The sequence below is a fragment of the Sander lucioperca genome, chromosome 11 (assembly GCF_008315115.2).
Source record: "Sander lucioperca isolate FBNREF2018 chromosome 11, SLUC_FBN_1.2, whole genome shotgun sequence".
NCBI classification, from domain to species: Eukaryota; Metazoa; Chordata; class Actinopteri; order Perciformes; family Percidae; genus Sander; species Sander lucioperca.
In genome coordinates this window covers 16,189,938-16,215,206 of record NC_050183.1, presented here as the reverse complement: position 1 = coordinate 16,215,206, position 25,269 = coordinate 16,189,938, and the positions used below count along the sequence as shown (strand labels likewise).

General features: G+C 40.5%; 1 protein-coding gene and 2 long non-coding RNA genes across 4 annotated transcripts in view; 1 reads left to right on the top strand and 2 right to left on the bottom strand.

Annotated features, from left to right (window-relative positions):
- Nucleotides 1-4,557: 4,557 nt before the first annotated feature.
- LOC116038116 lies at nt 4,558-24,841 on the bottom strand. The gene is made up of 3 exons (XR_004102024.1): nt 24,831-24,841; nt 19,825-19,826; nt 4,558-4,650 (listed from the first exon to the last, which is right to left on the bottom strand). It is a non-coding gene; the product is annotated as an uncharacterized LOC116038116 (long non-coding RNA).
- LOC118496254 lies at nt 14,073-19,810 on the bottom strand. The gene is made up of 3 exons (XR_004898787.1): nt 19,235-19,810; nt 16,474-16,477; nt 14,073-14,083 (listed from the first exon to the last, which is right to left on the bottom strand). It is a non-coding gene; the product is annotated as an uncharacterized LOC118496254 (long non-coding RNA).
- Nucleotides 15,171-25,269, top strand: part of adcyap1r1b (adenylate cyclase activating polypeptide 1b (pituitary) receptor type I) — a 41,317-nt gene continuing 31,218 nt past the window's right edge. The window contains exon 1 of one of the 2 annotated variants that reach the window (XM_031282315.2): nt 15,171-15,487. The gene's annotated coding sequence lies outside the window, so the exon portion shown is untranslated. The remainder of the gene's footprint in view (nt 15,488-25,269) is intronic. The other variant, XM_031282316.2, reaches the window with a different exon arrangement.

Here is a 25,269-nt window from a genome sequence, read left to right as displayed (position 1 = left end):
AGACAGTATATCTTCTATTATGATAATTTTGCTTTATTATTTGTAATAATCAAAAAGCAAGTGCAGAGTAACACACTATAGGATCAAATTAAGCCATATTATTTACTTAAAATATAAAATGAAAATGTTCCCATTCTTGAACTTATCACTTGTCCTGAAGAATTCATTGTACAAAGTGCTCGCTGACATTGTGTCTGTGGCCAAAATGAAACTGATTGATACCTGATGATTGAGGTATATGATGCAGCCAGGTGTATACCAGGGGACCAATCTCGATGCCTGTTCTAGATGGATTTTGAATTAAACTAATACCTGTTTTCTGAACGAGCGCGCTTCATCAATGGTTTTGTTTTGAAGGAGGAAGTTACTTTAGAACAAAAGCATATAGTGCTGGACTCCGTCGAGACCAACTAGAATATTTGACTAGTCCAGTGCCCGAGTCCGAGACAAGTCTGAGTCCAAATACCAACGAGTCCAAATACCAACGAGTCCAAATACCAACGAGTCCAAATACCAACGAGTCCAAATACCAACAAGTCCAAATACCAAGTCCAAATACCAACGAGTCCAAATACCAACAAGTCCAAATACCAACGAGTCCAAATACCAACGAGTCCAAATACCAACAAGTCCAAATACCAACGAGTCCAAATACCAACGAGTCCAAATACCAACAAGTCCAAATACCAAGTCCAAATACCAACGAGTCCAAATACCAACGAGTCCAAATACCAACGAGTCCAAATACCAACGAGTCCAAATACCAACGAGTCCAAATACCAACGAGTCCAAGACGAGTCCGAGACAACAGAAAAGCGTCAAGTACTACAGCCCTGCTACTTGGTTAAGGTTAGTAAAACATTGTGTTCACGGTTAGTAACCAGTGTTGGCTATTTTCAAAGTCATGCATTTTCTTGACCCAACAAACCACCTCGACATTCTCCCTGAGAGGTTTTGCGGAACACATCACACTACTTAGGCCGTTGCTTCTGAGAGAGAACAATCGTAATTCACACGACCACAATGGCTTTTTTTGTCATCAAAGCGGAAACATAGGTCATTCTAAGCATTCACTGGAATGTGTGTGTATGTGTGATATCACTATACTGTAACTTATTAAAAGTTGAGGGACCATACATTCCACATCACTAAAAGTAATTGGTTTTGAAGAGGCTAGTGGTCTGAGCTTTAAGATTCCTCTTATTTAACACAGCTCGATGGGCTGGAATAATCTTTGCAGCTTCTCATTTGCTTTGGTTATTTCTGTGGGTCTATTTCTACTGAGCTCTGGATATTCTGCTGCCACAGATCCTGATTGAGTGACAGTTGACGCATTTTTCATGCAACGCAACGCAATCGCACACTGACAGGAAAAAAAAAACTTAAGAGCTAGGGGGTTTGGGACAGTTGTAAAAAAAAAAATACTCATTTTTTATAACCTCCATCTTTTGAGAATTAGCAAATTACTCTGTCGTAGGAAGAAACAGAAGGCAAACGCGCGCACACACACACACACACACACACACACACACACACACACACACACACACACACTGCATGCAGACACTAAAAGATTTACTCTGCCGCAGTGCACTCGCCGTTTCTCACCCTGGCCCGTCGAGCCCTCTGTGGATCAGCTTTAATACTGAATGTTTTATTTATCAAGAGAGATTTGTTCCTCGTATTGTTTGGACTGCTAATGTTTAACTCTGCGCTCTGCTTGTTTCTGAAGATGTCTATCAAAGGTTTTTTTTTTTTCTTTTTTCTTTCTTTCTCCGGTAGAGAAGGAGCTTTCTGTGTTAGGTCGGATCATGTCGCAGCAGCATGTTTTGGGGGAATGTTCATGCTGTAGGTGCACCAGTTAACTCTGGGTAGATGGTCTCTTTTGTCTGCTGGAGGCCTGGGTCACAGAGCTCTGAGTAACTAGCTGTCACAACAAATTTGTGCGCCAACACACTACGCTGTCATGTTGGGGCTTTGGTTTGTCTCCCTTTCAGGCGCCCAACAGGGCGATCCTACAAGAGATAATTGCTCACAGAGGTGAGGGCAAAAGTGCAGCATGTTTTTAATAAAGTGTTACTACAGGACTGCTGATGAGAAGTTGCTGATTGTTATGTTATTATCAGAAAAAGGGAAATTAATTTGTGTGCGCACAGAAAAAGGAAACACAATAACAAGACTAAAAGTTGACAGTCATGCTAGCGGCTCTATAAGGAGGCTGGGGCTGATGGGAATGTCATTCATTTTAGGTATTTGGACATTAATCAAAGTATTGGACAAAGAAAAATGTTGACCTGATGATGGCACTAGTTAAAGTTATTACAGTTAATCCTGAAGGGAACATGAATGTCTGTAACAAATTCCATAACAATCCATCCGGTAGTTGTGATATTTCACTTAAAACCCTAGAGATTTAGAGCTCTAGAGGAAAAGTCAGGGGATCACTAAAGTCCGTAGGATTCAACCTCTGGGGATTGTGAATGTCTGTACTAAATCCATGGCAAACCATCCAATAGTTGTTAAAGGGTAACTACCGTTTTTTTTTTTCAACCTGGCAAGCCGTCGGCAGCAGCCAAACAAGCTACAATGTAAGTTAATAGGGCAATTGTGCAGCTTGTATTCAGGGTTCCAAATTAACACCATTTACCAGCCAAATGCTGGTAAAATATGCAATTGGCTGGTAGATTTGCTTCACTCACCAGCCAAAAAACAATAGTAATCCTTTGAGTGGCTGGTAAAATTTGAACATTCACTATCCATTTGGCTGGTGGACAAAAAAGTTAATTTTGAACCCTGCTTGTATTTACCTTCACAAAAGTGCTTGTTTTGCCACTGACAGGCTCAGATTATAATTCTAAGTGTCTGACAACATTATGGAAAGGATCCCTACAGAGATAGACCTTTTTAAAACCTCTTTGAGACCTTTCTGTTTAATCAGAAACAGATCTGAAGTTGCTAGTGCTAAACCCACCAGACTCCATTTAAAAAAACAATACTTTAATTGTGTATAGAGCCAACATATTTTCACATGTAAATCGGTAAACTATGTGTTCATTTCAACCAAAACTAGAGTTGTGATGGTTGGAAAAGTAAGAAGACGACCCGAAACGGCTTTTCATAGTTTTATTTTATTTCTGTCGACTTTGAATGAAGTGTATTTTACGATGCTAAAATTACTGTTTATGTACATGGAGTCTGGTTGATTTAGCGAACGCAATTTTGCGGATGTTTTTATGTTTAAAAAAAGGATCTTACTCTTCAACAGAAAGGTCGACGTCCTTAGAAATCCTTTCCATAATGTTGTCAGATACTTACAATATTAATCTGAGCCTGTCAGTGGCAAAACAAGCACTTTTGTGAAGGTAAATACAAGTTGCACAATTGTCCTATTAACTGACATTGTAGCTTGTTTCGCCGCTGCTGACTGCAGCGATCTCGCTTAATACTGGACAAATGTCAAAGATTGTTGTTCCCATCAGTCACTTAGACACAAAAAATTTGGAAAATAGGGTCCAATTTGAAAAAAACGGTAGTTACATTTTACAATGTTTCAGTGGACTGACTGACAGACCAACATCTCTAGAGCCAAGCATTTATTTACTACAGTACACACCACAGAGCTGTAACAAAGACAACAGAAGTCGTACAATGTGACTTTGACTGCCTTCAAATCTGCCTAAAAAACTTTTATGGACATGGTTTCTGTCATTTGTTTCAATGTTTTATGCTGAATTTCCTGTTTAATGTTTTTAATGCATTAATAAAGCACTTTGAATTGCCTTTGTGTATGATACATGCCATATAAATAAACTTGTGGAAAAAAGAGACCACAACTGTGTCATTATTTACCCAAAGTAATCACAAGGAGTTTACATTCTTTCATTTACCAGATAGCAATTGAAGATCGCCTCGAGAAGAAAGCTTTCACTGGAAATGTCTTTGCTTGAACAATATATATATATTAATATGTCTGGTGTTAATAAAAGGGAGAAAATAAGCATTTTGTCAAATTGCCTTATGTTGACTTCAACAATCTCTTCCTGAATCTTCATTAAAAAAACACACAAGAAGACAAGCTAACAAGCTAAGTTTTCTTGTCTTCTGCAGGGATTTGCTCCCATTCAGCCACAAAAGCATCAGTGAGGTCGAACATTGATGCCGGTGATCTGGTCTGGTTCTCAGTTGGAGTTCCAGTTCATCCGAAAAGTGTTCTTTTTCCCAAACCATTTCTTAATGGAGCTGTCTTTATGCACGGGGCATTGTCATGTCAAAGAGGAACTGGCCTTTCCTAAACTGTTGCCTCTAAAATATAATTGTTTGCTTTTAGAAATGAGATTTCCCTTTTTTGAAACTGGCCAAATCGGTAAAAAAAACTGCCCCAGAGCAAAAGTACACAAAAGTATGTGGATTGGGTACGGCATCCAAATACTTTTGGTCATATGTTTGTCCGTAGTCCCGGCGAGTAGTTACATATATGACGAGGTATATCTATTCCTGCAATCAAGATAGATAAAACCAAATCAAAAACATCACATGAGAACTAATGTTTGAGAGTGTGAGATTCAATTCAATTTAACTCAGTTGCATTTATAGTGTCAAGTCATAACAGAAGTTATTTTCGGGCACTTTACAGATAGGGTAGGTCTAGACCTAACAAACACAGTCAAAATAAGATATGGCCTTAATTTTCAAATCTGTTGTTGCTGGTTACAGTCTTGTGTGGTGTATGCATGCAGAAATTATGAGACATGTTTTGAACTTGCATGCTTTTTTGATTGTGTTTCCTGATTTGCCTTTTGGGATAATCGTTGTAATTTGTTGGCTTCACTTCACTATAACTTGCCTCCATTCCGTTCATGTTTTCACCCTTTATAATTGAATTTCAAGAGGCTACAATAGTTGCAAGAGTACACATACACAACTAAGCATTAATTATTACTCCCTGACCTCTGAATGTCTCGACTTGCTTGTGTTATTTCCCTAGTGGCTAGTCACTTTCACTTATTATTGTGATTATAGCTTACTCTATGTGTGCAGTCACCCTGGGCCTCTATTTCCCTCTAGACATCTCTGCCCAAACTTGTCTAAAAACCTGTTACCCACCACTGACACTGGGGAAATCTAAAGCTGTCTGTAACATGGGGCCTTTCAGAAAGCCAAGAAAATAAATGTTGAACTGTTAAGATCTAGATGAATAACTGTGTGAAAGGAGAAGAGGCAAAAGAGCTGGACACTCTGGGAAAATGAAGAATCTATTGCTTTTATGCCCTTCATTAAAGAACTGTCAGTGTATGTATCCATGTGTGCCTGTGGGACCACTAGGAAGCATTGCGTGTCTGTGACAAGTCCCGCTATGTAGTGCGGCCGCTCGCTAGAGTCTCCATGGCAATGGCAGAGTTTGGAGGAAAAGCGGGGAGGTTTGTGAGGACCCATGTGGAGATATCCATTGATCTGGACGAGACTGTAGCTGAAGAGCATGATTCACTCACTCAACAAAAGAAAACACAGAACACACGGTGGTGAGAGGATATAAGGACAGTTCAGAGCGAGGAGCTTTTTAAAGACCAGGACTTGTTGAATACACCCTTTAAATCACACATTTGTCAACCCTGACAAATATATGATCAGATAATCAGACTGAAGGGACAATTTGATAACTCTCCATCAATCACTCATTGCTCTCTTTGTCAGCCACTGTTTGTGCGGTGTGGATTTCATTGCCTAAATCTTCTGACATATCAGTTGACTACACTGATAAATTGCTGGTAAGCAATGAGAAGTATTACACTATAATATTTTAAGACATAGGAGAAACTATTTTCATGGCCAAATCAAAGAATCCCATGACTGAAAATAGGGGTTCTCTCCAAAGGATCTATTGTTTTATTGTTTTAGGACAACTTAGAGGACATATCAGAGGTGTGGACTCGAGTCATGTGACTTGGACTCGAGTCAGACTCGAGTCATGAATTTGATGACTTCAGACTCGACTCGACAAAATGTACAAAGACTTGCAACTCGACTTGGACTTTAACATCAGTGACTCGTGACTTCACTTGGACTTGCACCTTTTGACTCGAGAAGACTTGCTACTTCCCATGAAAACTGGGGAAGAAAATGTTCACACGGCCGCGCCGCTCTCAGTTTATCTGCATCTGTGAAAAAAATGTGCACCACCTGTATGCATGCAGAGAGCACGCGCGCTGCCTGCACAACATCCAATCACTGTAGTCCCACGTTGTTTTGATTCGACAGCATCTAAGCAGGCACATTGCAAGACAACCAATGAAGCACAAGCAACAACGAGCCAGTTGGCAAAATGATACCGAAGATAGTTTCGTTTGGCTATAAAAATTACGAGGTAGTCGACAAAAAAAGAGTTGCAATTTGCAAAACATGCGGGCCCTTATTTGATTAATGTCATTGTATAAAAAGAGGTTTAAATAAATACAAATCTTACAGACATACATGATTTGTATAAATTTTATTTCTGTGGTAAGAGGACTTGAAATGACTCGAAACTAAAATGGTAGGACTTTGGACTCGACTTGAGACTTGTTGGCTTTGACTTGTGACTCGACTCGGGACTTGCCTCATCTTTGACTCGACTTGACTCGGGACTCGAGGGCAAAGACTTGAGACTTACTTGTGACTTGCATAACAATGACTTTGTCCCACCTCTGGGACATATACACAAACTAAAGAATCAAAAGCTTTAACACAAAGACATAGTTTGATCCAATTTAAAATATTTCACAGACTGCATCTGTCCAGAATTAGGCTCGCCCAACTCTATCCAGAATTTGACCCAACATGTCAAGGATGCAACCGTGACCCAGCAACCATTTCATTCATTTTGGGCTAAGGTCTTTGAAACACTTTCATACATGTGTGACAATGCCAATAGACCCAGAGCCTAGTTTGGCAGTTTTTGGCATTGCTCATAGAGATCTAAATGTCTCTCGAGCCCAGGCTCTCGCTGTTGCTTTCTTGTTTTTAGCAAGACATCTCGTTCTGTATAATTGGAAATCTAGCTTCTGCTGGGTTGAGAAGCAATTGTTTATTTGAAGTTTGAAAAGCTCAGATATACAAATCAGGGCTCGGTTAATACATTTCCTGGCAGACATTCCTGGACTACTATAGAAATATCTAGAAATATACCTTTATGCCTGTAACTGATGATGACAACTTCGCAGAATCGCTGTAAAAAAATGTTTTTATTGATTTTATTTCAGCATATGAATTTGTGGTGTTTGCTTCATTTATTCCTTTGTATAAATGTTTGAAAACCCAATAAAAACATTTGAATAATAACACAGGACAAACAAAAGTTGTGGCAGTCATGACATTTTACAAAGATTACCTTGCTCGACCGAGCCAGCGTTTATTTAGCAGACATAGAGTAGTGGGCAGGCTAATGTCTGCAAACTACCTTGCTAATGCTGCGTTCTATTATCTATCCGTGTCGGAGTTCTGACGAGAAAGACAGGACGTTGCCTAGCGACACGCACCAACACGCCCCTTTTACTTGGACTGCGAACTTTGCCGCTCGGTCGAACTCAGAGGACACCGAGCAAGAATTCCGATACGGAATCCAAGATGGCTGCGCCCTGTGTGACTTGTAGTATGAATTGTTTTCATTGTTTTTGGACCGCTTTGGTTGTTTAAATGACGATTTCAATCACTCATATTACTGCAATACCTTACTGCGTCCATATCGCTGCCTGTGGGTATGGGAATCGGTCTTGTTGTGAGTGCAATATTGAGTGAAGACTTGTTTCAAGCGGGTGTTGCTAAAGGTGGCTAGCGTGCTAGCTAGGGCTAACAGAAGATAAACTAAAATATAAAGTGAAAATTTGAGAAGTTCACATGGCTGCGTTTTGATAAGGTGGGGTAATAGTCATCATAATCAAAAAATTGAATGTAAGTGCTAGAAGCTTGTAGGATTGGCCTGGTACACGGCCAGTGCTACCGCAACAACAGCTTTCCGGGTGGCGTCCATGTTTTTCTCCAACTCGGATGTGCAAAACATATCAAAACGCTTGAAGTGCGGAAGTGACGTCATATCCGAGTCGGTTCGTTGAGAATAATAGAACGCAGCATAGCCACCCAGTCGCCTGTTTTATCTTGTTTTTAGTCTTTTCTTGGAAGCAACAAGCATTTAATTAAAGATATTTTAGGATTCAAGGAAGAATTTAGGAACATAAATTGTAACTGCATCTTAGTTTATAATATGGTCAAACTTTGTTCCAAGGATATAGTTGATGGTGCACAGGCACAAGTAGAGTTCACTCCTTTAATGGTAATAAATTGTCTTGTAAAAATGAATTATAAAATATTTAAAAGATGCTAGTTATGCCTTAGGGTTGGAATAATAAAACATTGGCCTGTCATACTCCTCTCCAGGTTGTGATCAGGTTCAACCCTGCTTAGCTCTTTTAACAAGTCTGGTTTCAATGCCTGTGAGCTGTGGGTCCTGTGGAATGGGAAACTGTTGTTGGTGTAAGGCACAGGGGTAAGGGTATGGTTGGCATTATTATGGATCCCATGTAACTTCTAGGCAAGTCCCGCCCTACGAAGCAGCTCTATTGGTTAGGGTTAGGCATTGACCTCATGGGTTAAGGTAAGGATAGCCGACTGGTCAGGGGATAGGACCTGAACAAATCGGGTTGCGTTACCTTGCGTAAGCATGGACGCCTGGCAAATAGTGGTGTGTGAATGCTATTGAAGGGCGGGCCTTGCCTCGAAGATGCGTGGGTTCCATAATAATGCATATGGTTGTGGTTAGGTATTGGAAAGGGGTGTGGTTAAGGTAAGGTTAATTGATGGAGGATAGGTTTAAAATGCTAGGGCAATAATATTGTCTTATTTCGGTTTTGCAGGCTGTAAAGTAAAAAAAAAAAGATTAATTTAAAGAATGCTCTGGGAGAGTTATTTGTGGGTGGCTTCTAAAGGGCAGCATGACAGACAGTTTGGGAGTTTGGAATGATACTTCCCAGAGATAGTCAATTAGACATCTTATGTATTCACACTATCATGGCAAGGATTAAATTAAGAAAAGATTACATTCAGATTCAGTAAGGCAGATGTATGTCTTTTGTCAAATATAAGACTGTCTTCAACAGCAGGGCAACCGAGAAGAACCATTTTTTACATATTTTTACAATAAAGGAAAGAAGAGAAATTGGGTGAAAGCGAGGAAGACAGAGACAGAAAGAATGGGCGAAGAGAGAGAATGAATCTACTTGCTGAATGGCTGCCTGGCCTTTAATGCCTCAGATCCTTTTCTCTCAGCGTTGTAAATGTTCCTTCCCAGACCTTCATAAATCATGCTCTGTTATGAGAGGCCCAACCCCTCGTTTTTCATTCTCTCTCCCTCCGACTCTCCATCCCTTCTCCTTCAGCTTCTCCACAGCCTTGCTTTCAGGTAGAAATTCTGTTGCCATGGTGATTTCAATCGCTGTTATTCCTACGGCATTATGAGGAGGACCCGCCGATGGAGAGGGAGAAATGCGTTGTAATTACATTCCCGGACATTCTCAACATGACTACCCCTCCCTCTGTCATTCCACTCTTAATGCAGCATTACAGCTCAGATATAAACAACATGGGATGCATGGAAGTGGAATTAATGTGCCTAAATAATCAACAATGTGGCTGTTGGACAATTGGATGGAAGTGGAACGTAAATAGATTTTAAGTAACTTGGTTGGCTGTCTACCTGCTGTCAAAAGATCTGTTATAAACTGTATTGTGCTGTTAGAGAAGGCAAAGTCGGTCGGTACCGAACTGAAATATTATTAAGCAAGACTAGGTTTAACCCATAGACTGTAAAAAAAGATGGCCGACTGCTATGCAATTTTGTACCGACATTCATGGTCCCCAGAGGATGAATCCCAATGACTTTGGGGATCCATCACGTTTTTCTCTAGCTCCACAAGGAGGTTGACCATTTAGGTTTTTAGTCAAATGTTTCCGAAACAACCGGATGGATTGCCCCAGATAATTCCCAGAGGATAAATCCTATTGACTTCGGTGATCCCTTTTGGTCATGTTCGGCTTTGTCCGATCCTTTGCTTTGTGTTCAGCTCCAATTAGCATGGTAAGATGATAAACATGGTAACCATTATGTCTGTCAAACCTGCAGCATGTTATAGCATTATCATAATAAGCATGTTATGTGCCATCTGTGGGGTTTATGATCCCATTTTCTTGCTGTCTTTTTCTTTTTTGTCAAAATTTTCATGGACATATTTTGGCCATCCAGAAGGGGCGATTAAAACGTGTAGTTTGAGACTAAGCAAAGTACAAGATATTGAAAGATTGTGTCTGCTCAGCTGAAAGCAAATAAGTGAAGACAAAAAAGGAAGCAAAGTTGAGATCTTAGTACATTTTTAATGTAGGGAATTTAATTGTTTTGCATTTTCCAGCCTTTGGGATGCTGTGTTTTAATGTTTTAATATGATAAACTACTAAATACCTCCCTAATGATAAACACTGTGTAAATCTGCCAGTGTGTTTTGCGGCGGGGTTAAAGGCTTTCAGGTCACAGAGGCGGTGTTGATTCAAGATTCCCAGTTGATGTAACAGTGACTATAGATTTAAAGGGTTGGTTTTGCAGCTCACAAGCACTGAACGCCAATCAATTAGTCACTCTGGGTGCTTTTTCCCCTTTTGTAGAAATATCTGTGAACTATGGATCTGTGCAGAGGTACCAGGTCAATAGCTTGCAGTTGAGGCGAGACCTGCGATTGATCCGAATCTTGCTCTAATTCCACCGTCAGCATGATTATGAATTGTAAATAGATTTGGTTGTCCTGTGCCAATCCGAGCCGTGCGCCCTGCTCGTCATGTTTTGATGGATTGTGTTTGAGTTCCTTGTCATTTTGTCACGTCGTTGTGTTTGACAGGTGATTTTCGTCCGAATGCCCTGAATGCGTCCAGGCCATTTTCTCTCTCTCGACTCTTTCTTTCCTTTTCAGGCGGCTCACACAGCAGCAGCTCCCTTCTTCACACACATCCTTACCCACCAACCGCCCCCACCCCCAACATCCCCAATTACCCCCCAGCTTCCAGCAGCACTCCACATCCCATTGCATTGAAATGGGCCAGTTGCTATGGCAACCCCACACAGCAGCATATTATTCCCTTGTCAGAATTCAAAAGAGGATCAATTAGTGATGATGTCACTGCGTCAAGCGAACCACTCAAATCCTGATCACGATTCCTTCAGAGCGGCTAGCGTGTGTGTGTGTGTGTGTTGTGTGTGTGTGTGTGTGTGTGTGTGTTATTTATGAGACCTATAGTGATCGGAGAATGAGGGAAAGTAAAAAACATTTTTCTGCATGCTCAGAGTGGAAGATAGAGACAGACTCTAGGTGCCTGAGTCACCGTTACACACTGTGGGAGGGCAGGATGACGGCAGGATGGGGAATACAAGTAGAATGAAACACACTGACTTTCAGCACGAGGGTTAGAAAAAAAAAGAGAAATCAGATATGTGTTAGATTTTTTGGTGCTGGTGAGGATCTTCTTGGGAATATTGGAAGTCAACGAAACGTTACATCTGGTGCACTTTGTGCCATTTCTCCTTGAGCCAAGGTAGCAGAAAAATGTGCTGCACATCAACTGCAGACCTCACTCGGCCATTTCTCTGACAGTGCGAATACAGCACACCTTTTAACCCTGCTGCAACTCTGTTGCCTCTTTCCTTCTAGCAGAATAACATGGATCACTGAGAATACGCAGGTTTACATAGACGAAAACAGGCAGTTGTACCAGAGAGTAGTAACTAATCTGTAACCTTTACTGTTCGTTGACTTAAATATAATTGTATTTTGTATTTTCTGGTGGGAACTGCTAGATGCCTCCTATCCCAAGGGATTGACATTTCCACTTGATTTCCCTTCTTCTGCAGATAAGCAGATTTTACATCAATCACACAGAGCAAGCGAGTAAGATAAAGAGAATATATTTTTAGAGCCACTATTCTGAGGGCATCCTCCTCTTTCTCCTCCTCCTCCTCCCCCCCCTCTCTTCATGCATCATCACAACTGTTAGTATTAAAAAAGATTTAGATTCCCAAATGCATAAACAACCAAATATTGAAGACTGGATTGTGCATTGATTTTGACGTATAAATGTGGGACAAATTAAAGTAAAAAAGAAACAGTCATCACACACGCCTTTAAGAGTTATCTAGTTCAATTATCTTCATTGTGACTTTCACTTTGCGCACACTTTCGGACAAAGGAATTCATGTTGTTGTCATGGTTTTTACCTGTGAAAAGTGATGGAAGCAGTTTTGTGAAAAATGAAAGAGAGAGCTTAAGACCCAGCTTACTTTAACGTTGCTTTAAGGGGTTGTGACTGTCAGTTTGTGTGTTTTGGAAAGTTACAAAATTGTTGGATGCCCCCCATTTCCCCATGATAAAAGCAGTTTTTTTTTTTTTTTTTAAGGATACCGAGGCGTTAAAGACCCCTACAAACTGGGATAATAGCAATGTTGCAGGTTTATTTCCTGCCACGCTGAGCGAGAGGAGTGAAATAAAATCTTATTCTCAGTCTGTAGACAGCAGACAGTCCATTATACATTTTGAGACATTCACAGTGTGCGATGACTGTCCGGTGAGGAGCTAGAATTCACCAGAGTCAACATGCGGTGCTGCATTCGACAATTTTCACAACTTTCCCAAACCGACAATCACGCGCACTTCACGCAGCGATTGGCCAGCTGTGCAGAGGTGTGGAATTAGTAGGGTTTGTTGTTGTTAGAGATGTTGTTTGGGCATTGGGTCCTGGCTGATAATGGGCCTTTAAGTGGGGGCGGTCTTCCCACAGGCAATTTTGAACATCAAACACTGCCTTTCCTGCATTCTGATACATTTTATATAGCAATTTATAGTGGAAACATCTTTATTTATGTGAAGTAAAATACAGGTGACAATTCAAAATATAAAAATATAATGTAATGCAGTAAGAGGGGCTTCTACTACTAGTGTATTCGGATCATGGACTTGGGCCAGATCAGAGTACCCCAAGTCCACGACGTTTCAATTACAATCTGAGTTTTCTGATGAACGACTAAAACAACTTTTGAACTTAAACATCACTCTAATCAGGAGGCATTGTTATTCTGGAACCACTCCCAACAGGGTCTGTTTTTTTATGTGATTCATTTTTCTAAAACTTAATAATAGCAGAGCCGGTCTACGGAAAGCCTTTCCACTCCCTATTTAGCCCCATTGCACCGAATTTGGTTGCAGTTCCACCAGAGTTCCACTGGGGGTGATCGCAGGCGAGTGCAAAATGAATGGGAGTCTATGGAGCTAGATGGCTAAATGTGTCTCTTTCACCTGATTGTCGTTGAGAAATCTCAGATTTGATTGTAGTTTTTGCAAGTTCAACATGGATTATAGGTCGAAGGTTGAATGAACGAGTACTTATGTCCTTTCAATTTCTTACAGGTTGAGTCGTTGTTGCCCATAACACGCTAGCATTCTGCTAATGAATGCTGATTGGTCAGTGAAGGACTGATTACGACCAGAGATCCTGCTTGACGGCATCCGAAGCAGAACCAGAATGTCAGAGTGAATATTTCGGCGTGGTCTTTAAAACATTAGCAAACCTCTTTCTAGCATGTGTATTGACAGGGAGAGTCTAACCTATCAGCTGTGTTGTCAATGCCTCGAGAGAACAAAGGCAGTGACTCAGAGCTTGCCGTGAAGCAGTATCTCTGGCCGTATACGTCATTGACACTTTAAAAGGCTTTTTAGAACAAAAAGAAATCTAACACCCAGCAGTGTGTATTTTCTTAGCTTGCCCTTTCAAATGCAACATTCAAAATACTAGACAAGAAATGATATCCTGAGAAAAGTGGATTTTTAGGGGTATAGCTCAATAGAGTCCCATTCATTCTGCACTCACCTGTGAGCGCCCCCTATATGGAACCAGAGTGGAATTGCAACCAGTTCAGAAGCTGGAAGTAGCCTATCCCTAGAGTGGAATTTCTTCCCTTATTAGAAATTCTTTGATAATAGTAAAGAGGAATTTCTCAGGTCATTTAAGGCTCCTTCCAGATTTGCTGAATCCCTTACAGAAGTCACTGGGACTCAAGACAGAATGTATTGATTTTAGATGTTGTTCATAAACACAGAAGCTCACTCTGTTTAAATGTGACACACAACTACACACGCACACACACACACACACACACACACACACACACACACACACACACACACACACACACACACACACACACACACACACAGTGCGTTTCACTATCTTTGTGGGGACCCGTCATTGACATAATGCATTCCCTAGCCCCTTACCCTAACCTTAACCATCACAACTAAATGCCTAACCTTAACCCTTACCCTCACCCTAACCATAACCTAATTCTAACTCTAATCCTACAACCAAGTCTTAACCCTCAAACAGTCCTTTAACCTTGTGGGGTCCAGCATTTTGGGCCCCACAAGGCTGTGCAGACCCCACAAGTATACTGTATTCCCCGATTTTTGGACCCCACGAATATAGTAAAACAAGCACACACACACACACACACACACACACACACACACACACACACACACACACACACACACCCTGCATGTTCCACCACATCACATTCATACCATTTTCTATGTTAAATCTGGTGTGAATGGATCATTTAACATAACCCGTTTATGTCTCACATCTATCATGCAAAATTGGATTTGTGCTTCCTCGCGCGCATGTGTGTGTGAGCGTACGGCCTCACTCCTAAACTACAAACTGCAGCACCGCTCTCATAGACATTTACATTTGTAATCGCGCTGGCTCGGTTTGTATTTTTATAAACACATTTGACGCTAACATCACATCCTTTTTTTGGAGGCAGAATGCGAGCCAATAGTGCTGAATGGAAGGCTGATGTGACTGTACATTAAGGGTCCAATAAGTGTGTGTGTGTGGGCTATGAACTTTGAGTTCCAATTTCGTGGAAAGTGCTTCACTTATAGTTTTGCTCTGTCTTTTTCTTTTCTTTCTCTACACTAACACACACACACACACACACACACACACACACACACACACACACACACACACACACACACACACACACACACATGCACACAGAGAGAGAGCGACAGAGAGAGAGAGAGAGCGAGAGAGAGGGCTAGTTGAAATGCGCGGTGCATTCTTCTGTGGAGGGCGAAGCGAGCAGGCATCCGCAGGGCAGCACAATTGCTCGAAATATCTACAGTGATCAATCTCTTATCGCACTGGGTAGAAAAAAAAAATCCCGCCTGGAAGACCACAACATTTTTTTCTTCTCCAAATTGCGTTTCGGGGTGGAAGTTGTGTTGCCCTGCGCCCCCGAGGAGTCTCGTACCTCCGCAGCCCCGCTAGGGTTGATTTGTACCCTACGGAGTGCGCAGCCTTTCATCAGCCTTGACCAATCCACACAGCGAGGAGTTACATGGAGAATATCGATGCAATGGTAAGAGTTGGCAAAATGCATGAATTAGAATTGTATTATCTCGAATTGAACATCAACGTCTTTTGGTCCTGAACGTGGATGTCTTGGGACATATGGGTGTTTGGGAGGAGAATGGGAATAAGCATGCCGGAGATCTGCGGCATCCTACCCTTCAGCGGCTCCGCACAGCTGCAAACGGACGAACAGGCTATACGATTCTAGAAATACATTCTAAGGGAAAATAGCACGTTGATACACACAACATATAAGTAGGCTAGCCTATGCATTTTGTCCATATGCACGAGGAGGCTCAGCCTTGTGTTATCTGTTTAGGGCGGTTACTGAATAATAATGAAGTGTAGTAGAGCCAGGACACAAATGATGTTAGAGTCACGTTGATGGAGATACCAGTTTCCTTCTATGTCTATATGTCGTTCATACAATTGCATGCATTAAAACAGCACTGGATACACACACACACACACACACACACACACACAGACACAGACACACACACACACACACACACACACACACACACACACACACACACACAGACACAGAGACACACACACACACACACACACACACACACACACACAGCTGCCCTTTAACATACAGTATTGGCTTTTGGAAGGAATTCAATTACCCAAAAATAATAATTACCCTTTGTTTTACCCATTTAAGGATGTAGCATTTGAGCTCTGAGGATCTATGAAATCCCTTGGGGGGAAAGCTGTGAGTGACCTTGTAATGTATCATGTTGTCACTGAATCACAATTGCTGCTTTCTCTTGTCTGTTACTTGTGTTTGGACGGTTTGGAGGGTTAAAACAGCTGTGAAAAGTCTTCCAATCACAGCCGGCCTTGTTCAGTTATCCGCTCTGTTTGACAGAATTGAGCTTCCTCTTACAGCCTCTCACTACTTAATTTTTAATGTTTATGTCCAGCCACAAAAAGTGTGTGAAGGATGTGTGTTTTTACCTATCCCTGCATGTTTTTGGTAACCCCACTCAGCTGCAGATTGATTGATTAAAAAAAAAAGGCTCCTGTCAAGCTATTTCTTTACATTTCTGAATGCTCAGCTGCAGCCCCTCATTCATCGAGAGAGATGCCCTGAATCCTGATCCGGGGCCAAACAGATGCTAGAAAATGTGGTTTTGTAAAATCAACGGCGATGAGATCAATGCTTGCTCTGAACATCTGCTGTTCAAAAAGACAACACTGTGTTTTTTTTTTGTTTACATTTACAGTTCACATCTGTCTCAGCACGCAGCAAACCACAGAATCCTGTTTAGATTTGCATGACAAACATGTCCACAATACGTCATTAGAGATGTTGCAGCTTAAAATCGTGGACAGAAACATTCGCGGCATAAGTGCACGAGTATCAGGGACAAGCTCTTTCAGATCTCTGTGATGCTGACATTTAAATGGCCCAATTAGCCTTGTTGTGTTGGCTGGCCTGAGCAGCAGAGGAGGGGGAAAGTGAGGCAGGAGGACATTAGGCGTCGGGCCCGGTCTCCGCACGGCACCTTGTAACACACCCAGCATCACGCATGAGCTGATGCATCATTAAAGGGCTCATATTATGCTTTTTGGCTTTTTCCCTTTCCTTTATTGTGTTATATATCTTTTTTGTGCATGTTATAGGTTTACAAAGTGAAAAAGCCCAAAGTCCACCCCAAAGGGACTTACCATCTCCAACAGAAAACACTGTTCACAAACTGCTCCAAACAGCTCTATTGTAGTCCAGCATTCACTTCAGTGACAAACGTGCATCATTTTGCGTCACTTTGTAACAAACGTCAAAATGCTCACCTAGCTGCTAGTGTGGCATGCACTCAAACCAAGCTAGTTAGAGCGGAGGCCTGAAGAGTTCAGATAGTTGTATCGCCATGTCCAGGAGACTTCAAGAGTTAAAATGTTACGTATAAAAGATTAATTTGTTAATATTTAAATCCACTTCTGGGATATTGATATGGAGGTATTTGGTCAAAAATATGTGATATTTGATTATTTTGATATTTGGTTTTCTCCATATCGCCCAGCTCTAATTTTACTCCTTTTGATTCCTTCATGGGTTTGTTTTTGGAAGGGGAATTTCAAATTAAAGTCTGTTTGAATGATGTTCATTGCCAAATTTTTGTAAAGATGGACCCACCAGCAGAGTTTAAGATGTTAATTCACTCCTGTTTCCTCAAATTCTCATAGCTAATAAAAAACACCTTAAAGTGAAAATTTGGTTTTTATATACGACGTGGGTCTTATTTTCATATCATCACATAATATGACATAATTAATTGCTGAAATGTGGGAACGTGAACCATCTCTACAAAGAGGCCCGGCATGGCAAGAAACATGATCAGCTAGGAGGATCCAAAAATTCTAATCTATTTCCTTTTGAGAATAGTTGTGTTGCTCACATGCCATCATATCTCACATTTGCAGTAGTGGCATTATTGTGTGCATGAAAACACATTCATATACAAAGCAGCACACCCTCCTTTATTTGCTTAAGTAAACAACATCTGTCTCATCGCACAGATGGGGCCAATCGTTATCCATGGAAATGTCGGTGTTTTCCCTGAAACATCAATTCAGGTTATGAAAGGATATTCTGCCACTGTCAGCATATTTGGAGACGTGATGGGAAATTGTGTTGTGGGACATCACGGTGCAAAATATCAGCAACGTGTCCGTTTAATCTCTGTGTTCATTTCTGTCAAAGCAAAATCCAGGTGTAATTTTTAGGGCTGTCAATTGATTCAAATATTTAATCTTGAATAATCGCGTGGTTGTCCATAGTTAACTCGCGATTAACATTTAACATAGCAAATCTTTTATCTGTTCTAAATGTGCTTTAAAATGGATACTTTTCAAGTTTCCAATGCTCTTATCAACATGGGAGCGGACAAATATGCTTGCTTTATGCAAATGTTTTTAATTATTGCACAAATATTAAATAAAGACTGTCTACAATATTCTACAGAATAACGTTATTCTACAGAATAACGTTAAAGGTGCTGTATGCTCAAAAAATATGCTGAAAGCATTATATGTACACTACACCTTAAAACGGTGCCGGTGCCTAAACGTTGCCTGAACCGATACTTTTTAAAAAGGGGCACAAAACAACAGTCAGTGACATTGAAGAACGGCTTGTCTATTGCTAAGGCTATATGGTCAAATTGAAATGATTTATTTAAAAGATTTATTTAAATTGTAATAACAACTTATTACTTATTTCACCAGTACATTTCTGGTTAAAAAGCATTATATAGCATCGGCCTGCAAGCTGTAGCCTCCCACTTACCTATCGCTGTTGAATGTTTGTTGCTTGTAGAGTTGGCCAGGCGTCTCCGTTGCAATCTATCCAGTGTGGCGTGCCTTTTCCATCAGCTGTATGCTTGGCCAGGAAGTGGTATTTGAGACGCAACGTACCCCGTTGGTAACTTAATTCACATTAACAGTGCATGCAAATAACTTCTAGTCTTGTGGGAAGAACTATCTGGAAGTAGCCTGACAAGCCAGACCCACATCAAGATGCCGGTCTGGTAACTCACCATTGGCAGGGCTCAATCCGAGGGGTGAAATAAACGGTTGTCTTTCAAATTCCCTCTGCACGCAATAGGATAGCACTACAACAAACCAGAGCAACAAGATTAAACTTTTGCCGTATCCGGTCGGCAAAACTCTGAACAAATCTTCCTTTTTTAAGAATGACTTCAGTGCCGTTCTTTGTTTTTTTCTCAAAGAAAAGCTTAACTCCAAGTCTTCATTTCATTTCATTTATTATACAGGAAAATTTAAAAGCAACAATTAAGTTACAATAAATGGGCCTAACTCAGTTTAAAAAGTGGTTTACAGCAGGTTCCTGTTCTGCAGCAACATAGAACAATGAACACAATTTCGGCACATTTATACAGGACATTATTACTGACTAGACAGATACAAACAAATAAAACATTAAATACGGAAAAACAAGACTAAAAACAATACATGAACAATCAGTGTGTGCAAGTATGACTATCTAGAAGAAACAGTTTATATGACTTTTTGAAATATGTGATGGATGATAATGTTCGAATGTGATGGGGAATGTCATTCCAAATTTTGGTGTAAATATAGAAAAAGGATTTCTGACCGTAGTTGTTTTTGTATGGGGGAACTGGAATGAGTGCCTGTGAGACTGACCTAGTGAAGCGTAGTGGTCTCATATTGTGTGTCGGAAGAAGAACTCTAAGTGCTGGTAAAGAGCTATTTTGAATCTGAAAATAAAATGCAATAGCATGGCTGTTTACGTAGTTCTGGTAAGTCAAAGCATTTGTGCGTGTGAGCGCACTGCAATGATAAGACCACTTTGGAAGATTACTGTGGATCTTAAGTGCTCTGTAGTATAGTCGTGCTATTGATTCAGTAATGTCCTTAGTGGTAAGAGACCAGATTGGAAGACAGTAGGACATTGTTGAAAACACAATGGCATGTAGGTAGGTTTCAGAAACCAAAAAGGAAAGATATGATCTAATCTTGTTATACATATAGAGTTTCTGATTCAACTTTTTTGTTAATTTAGAAATGTGTTCCCGATATGTGAGGTGTGAATCAAGTAGCACACCAAGGTAGTTGTAGGTCTTTGTGATGACAAGATCTTGGTTTGCAAAAGTAATAAAATCAGTAAAAGAGAGACTTTTTCTGGGTGAATGAAAATACATACATTCAGTTTTCTTTACATTGATGGTCAGGTGGTTCTTTTCCAACCAATCATGTAAGAGGTGAAGATCAGATGATAGTTTGGAGTTTATGACATTAGGATTTGAATCAGAGAGAAAAATCACAGTATCATCAGCGTACAGTAAGCATTTTGAGTGTTTACACACTCGAGGGAAATCATTGATGCATAAAAGAAAAAGTAAGGGTCCAAGAATGCTGCCTTGTGGAACGCCCATGTCACAAACTAAAGGTTGGGATATGACATGATTAATTTTGACTGTCTGCAACCTGTTCGTCAAATAAGAAGAGAGCATTTCTATCACAGATGGAGACAGTTCAAATGAGTGAAGTTTGTTTAGCAAGATCTGGTGGTTCACTGTTTCGAAGGCTTTACGAAAATCAATAAAAATAGCTCCAGTGATGTGACCTTTGTTGAGAGAGTCACGTAATTGTTCAGTGAAGAGTAGTAACGACGACATGGTTGATCTCTTAGCACGAAAACCGTGTTGACAGTCACTGAGCCAGTTATTAGTTTCAAGGTAAGAACTTAGCTGGTTATGCAAGACTTTTTCCAGCAACTTAGACATTGCTGGAAGTATGGCAATAGGTCTGTAATTTGAAACAAGAGTGTGATCATCAGATTTAAAAATTGGAGTAATTTGTGCTGTTTTCCAGTCAGTAGGAAAGATAGAAAGCCTGATACAAAGATTGGTTAAATGCAGAAAGAGAGGTATGAGGCTATCACCATGAGTCTTATGTATAATAAGGTGTTTAAACCATAGATATCACGGGCATGAGAATTTTTTAGCAGATGTAATACTTCCTACCTCATTCTGTGAGATCTCAGAAAATGAGAACTGATCAGGTGTTGAGGAGAGAACAGGTTAGGACAAGGAGGGAATGGCAAAATGCATAGCCAATTCTTTAACAGATGATACAAAATAATCATTAAAAGCACTTGCAATCTTTTCTGAATCTGAGATAAGAGTACCCCGTAGGGAAATTTGAATATTAACATTCTTTTTCTTCTCATTTTCACCAGTGATGACCTTAAAGGTGTGCCATAATGTCTTTGGGTTGTTAGCAGATTGGGTAATCTGCTGTTGGAAATAGACCGCCTTAGCCTTACGCAGTTCCAAAGGACATTTATTTCTAATTTGTATAAAATTATTTTTACTCTCAGATGTTCGACTTAACCTATACAATGGCTGTTCGCCAGCAGGGAATTCACACGGAACCGTCGCAACTCTGCCGTCATTATGTTAAGCCCGCCCACCGACTCTATACACGATGTGATTGGCCTGACTAAAGTTTGATTTTTCCAGCTCGCAAGCCAACGGAGAGTTGCTAGACGACCCTGGCTGCAAATTACATTTGCTGCTGCTAGGGTGCATCTAGATTTCTAGGCTAATCTGGAAGGGCTTTGAAACTGAACTTGCCATTCAAAAGACCCTTCTCTTGATCCATTTCTGCTCAAGGAGCTTTGTTTCTGTGAGCCATCCACAACGTTACTGCTGCATCGCTTCCTGAGTTCCCAAACTACTGAGTGGCCCGGGGCCCAAATCACAGAATGCACATTAAAAGGAATTTGCGTTAACTCATTATCATCACGTTCATTTTGACAGCCCTAGTAATTTTATAACATTATTAATGGCTGCATTCCATATATCGGTTTTGTGTTTTCAGGCATGGCTAACTGCAACACTTTAATGGAACACAGCCATCCTTGATGTTAATAATTACACCTGTGGTGTCCTTGCTATTATACGTCAAAATGTGTCCAGTGAAATGTTTTAATGGGCATTATTAAGGCTCACAGATTCACTAATAATGCATTCATCCTCTCTCTTACTTTGCTAGGATTTCACTACTGCCTATAGTTACCATGTGCATTTGCACCAGTTTTATAAAAAGAAAATAGGGCCCTCTGACTGTTGGATGAAGAAAAACAGAATCTCTAACCCAGTAACCTGTTTTTCAGGGGCTTCAGTTGTCAATATAACCTTTTGAAACTGGAGCTTTCTCTGTAGTTGCCTGCCTGACCAGACATGTTGATGGGAGGTCACAGTTTTACCCACATTTAGAGCAACAATATTGCTGGTCAACGCAGCTGCAGAGTGAAAATGGACAGGATTGTCGCTGTACAGAGGAAAAGGGCATACATTATTAATCTGGTGTCTCTGGCTAAATGTTTAAACTGGCCTAAAATCAAACAAGATGACATGTGTTTTTGCATATATTTACATTGAAATCCAGTTTACATTAGAGGGTCATGCAAAGTAAACCCTGTTTAGGCTTGATCTTTGACTTGTACAGCAGTCTGGATGCTCAGCAGGCAGTCGGCTCTACAGAGATCATTCGGTCAGTTGGTGCTGGTGTTTGGCAGCGTGGTGCAGCCATGCAAGAGACGACGCTGTCTCACTGCTCACTGGGTCATGTTGGGAACCGGAGCAGTCACGGGATGGAGACGGAGACTGAGGCATCTTCAGCTGCGCAGCTCTGTCACAAACGCCCTGCTTCTGCTCCGTTTCTGTGTCATACCTGCTCTGCCTGTGATACAACGCCCTCTGTCCAAGAGGCTCTACTTGTTCTTGTTTTTGACACCATGCATTGGTTCGCTGCAGCAATGGAAGAAGTGTTCAAATCAGGGGTCGACTGATACGGGTTTGTCAAGGCCGATACCGATCGGCTTATTAGTAGTTAATGAAACCGATAACCGATATTTGGAACCGATATGTATTTACAGTGAAATCTTTAAGTCACAATTTTAGATTTTGCAATGTTTCAAACTCCCAACACAAAACTTTGTTTAAATGCTTTAAGCAATTATTTAATACATTAGAAACTTACAACATAATAGCCAGTAACAGAGAGTCAGATAGCGTTGTGGGCGGGACATTAAGTCAGACTCAGTGGTGAGAGAAACCGAAGCAGAGGGACAGACTCAGAGCTGTAGCCGAGCCAAAGTAGAACACTTTTTAATTCATTAACTTTATCGGTTATCAGGCAAATAAAACGCCGATACAGATCATCTGCAAACTGCCTAAAAACAGCCTGATAATCGGCCAGGGCCAATAATCGGTCTATCCCTAATTCAAATACTTTTCTAAAAGCACAAGTACCACACTAAGTAAAAGTCCTACATTAAATTTTCTGTCAATATTTGGCCACTATGGAGGAGGTGAGGAGATAACGTCAAACAAAAAGAAAGCTGCAAGATACATAGACATCAACAGCGTGCTTATTTGTTGACATGTTAGCCAACAGTCGAAGAGCAACATAATGATCCCATTCGAGTGTTTGTGTCCACCTGATGAATCGGAGTCAAATATTCACTACAGTGTAGATTCCAGATGTTAGACTTTCTTCATTAACTTTGTCACTCTGCCACCTACCATGTGGTGGGTGATGTACGGCCTTTTGTCAGAGCACAGAAAACCCCACTGCACACTAAATGGCACAATTAATGATTAAATGATCCACATATGACATATTCAATGGTAATCAAATCAAATGAAGGTAAAACTAAACAGATATTAGCAGCAAAATATACTCATATTGTTGTTGCCTAGCGACGGCGGCTCTGCTAAATATTCTCGGGAAGGATCTTGTTTTGGTGGAACATTTGCACCCCGCAAAAGAAAACGCCAAATACAATATTAAATGATGTTAACTGTTCCCACAATACAGTAATGTGAGCTATTTACATTAGAGCCTGACCGATATATCAGTGGGCCGATATTATCGGCCGATATTAGGGATTTTCCAAACTATCGGTATCGGCATTTGTAATGGCTGATAAATGAATATTTGAAAAATAAAATAAAAATGGACGAAACCCCCTTCAACCATGTTCTGAGTGTTGGTGTTGCATAGTTTGTCCACCAGAGGGCGCTCTACAATCTCCCTGTTGGCAACACTCGTGTTTAACCCTTTAAGTTTCATATCTTAAGTTTGTATTTTTTATACATTTTATTTATCAGAACTTTAACATATTTTGATGTTCCTCTGTTACGTTGTGACAATAAAACAAACAAGTTTATTTTTAAACTGCATTATCATATTATTTTAGTGAGGACTCATAAATAACTACAAATAACTAATGTTAGGGAAATCTGTTTATGTTTTGTTACGCGTTTCTGGATTTTTTTTAAATCGGGCTTCATCACCAAATATTTGTATCGATATCGGCCTTAAAAATCCTTTATCGGTCGGGCTCTAATTTAAATTAGCTGGATAAATGGTTAAACCTCATTAGCTCCTACCAGTGTATCTTGTGTACTTCGTCTACAGCAATCCCACCAGTCGGTCCAAAAACGTCCAAGTTAGAGAGTAAATGCCGTAAACATATTCCTTGTACATCTTTACAATCATTCACCAAAAGAACCAAGTCGGCCTGCCTTATTACACAATGTAAATTGTCATTAAAACTTTTTCAGCACGTAGCTCGCTAGCGCAAAGTTTGTTACTGTCTCCCAAAGCGTTTGAGAACGGCAACAAACAGAGAGCAGAAGGATGTCGGGCAATTATCCTGGAAATGTGCTTCCGTTGATCCAGCTGAATTCATTCCTGATAATGGAAACCTCGTCGGGGCATCAACCCCTTACAAACTTCTTCTAGGATTCAGGGATGTCCTTTTAATAATTATCCACCATTCTAATTTCATGACTTTGAATGAATTTCATTACATAAACTACTACGACTACCATTTTCTAGTCACTGTTGCATTATCTTTATTGTGACTATTATTGCCACTGTTCATCATATCCCCAACCGGCACCGTCAGACACCGCCTACCAAGAGCCTGGGTCTGGCCGAGGTTTCTTCCTAAAAGGAAGTTTTTCCTCGCCACTGTTGCACTGTTGCACTATGCTTGCTCTTGGGGGAATTACTAGAATTGTTGGATAAATTATAGAGTGTGGTCTAGACCTACTCTATCTGTAAAGTGTCTCGAGATAACTCTTGTTATGATTTGATACTATAAATAAAATTTAATTGAATTGAATGACTACCGCCGGAGGTCCACAAATAAATATTACAGAATTTAGCATAATCATAAACAGAATCCTAATTTTAGGATGTTTAATAATC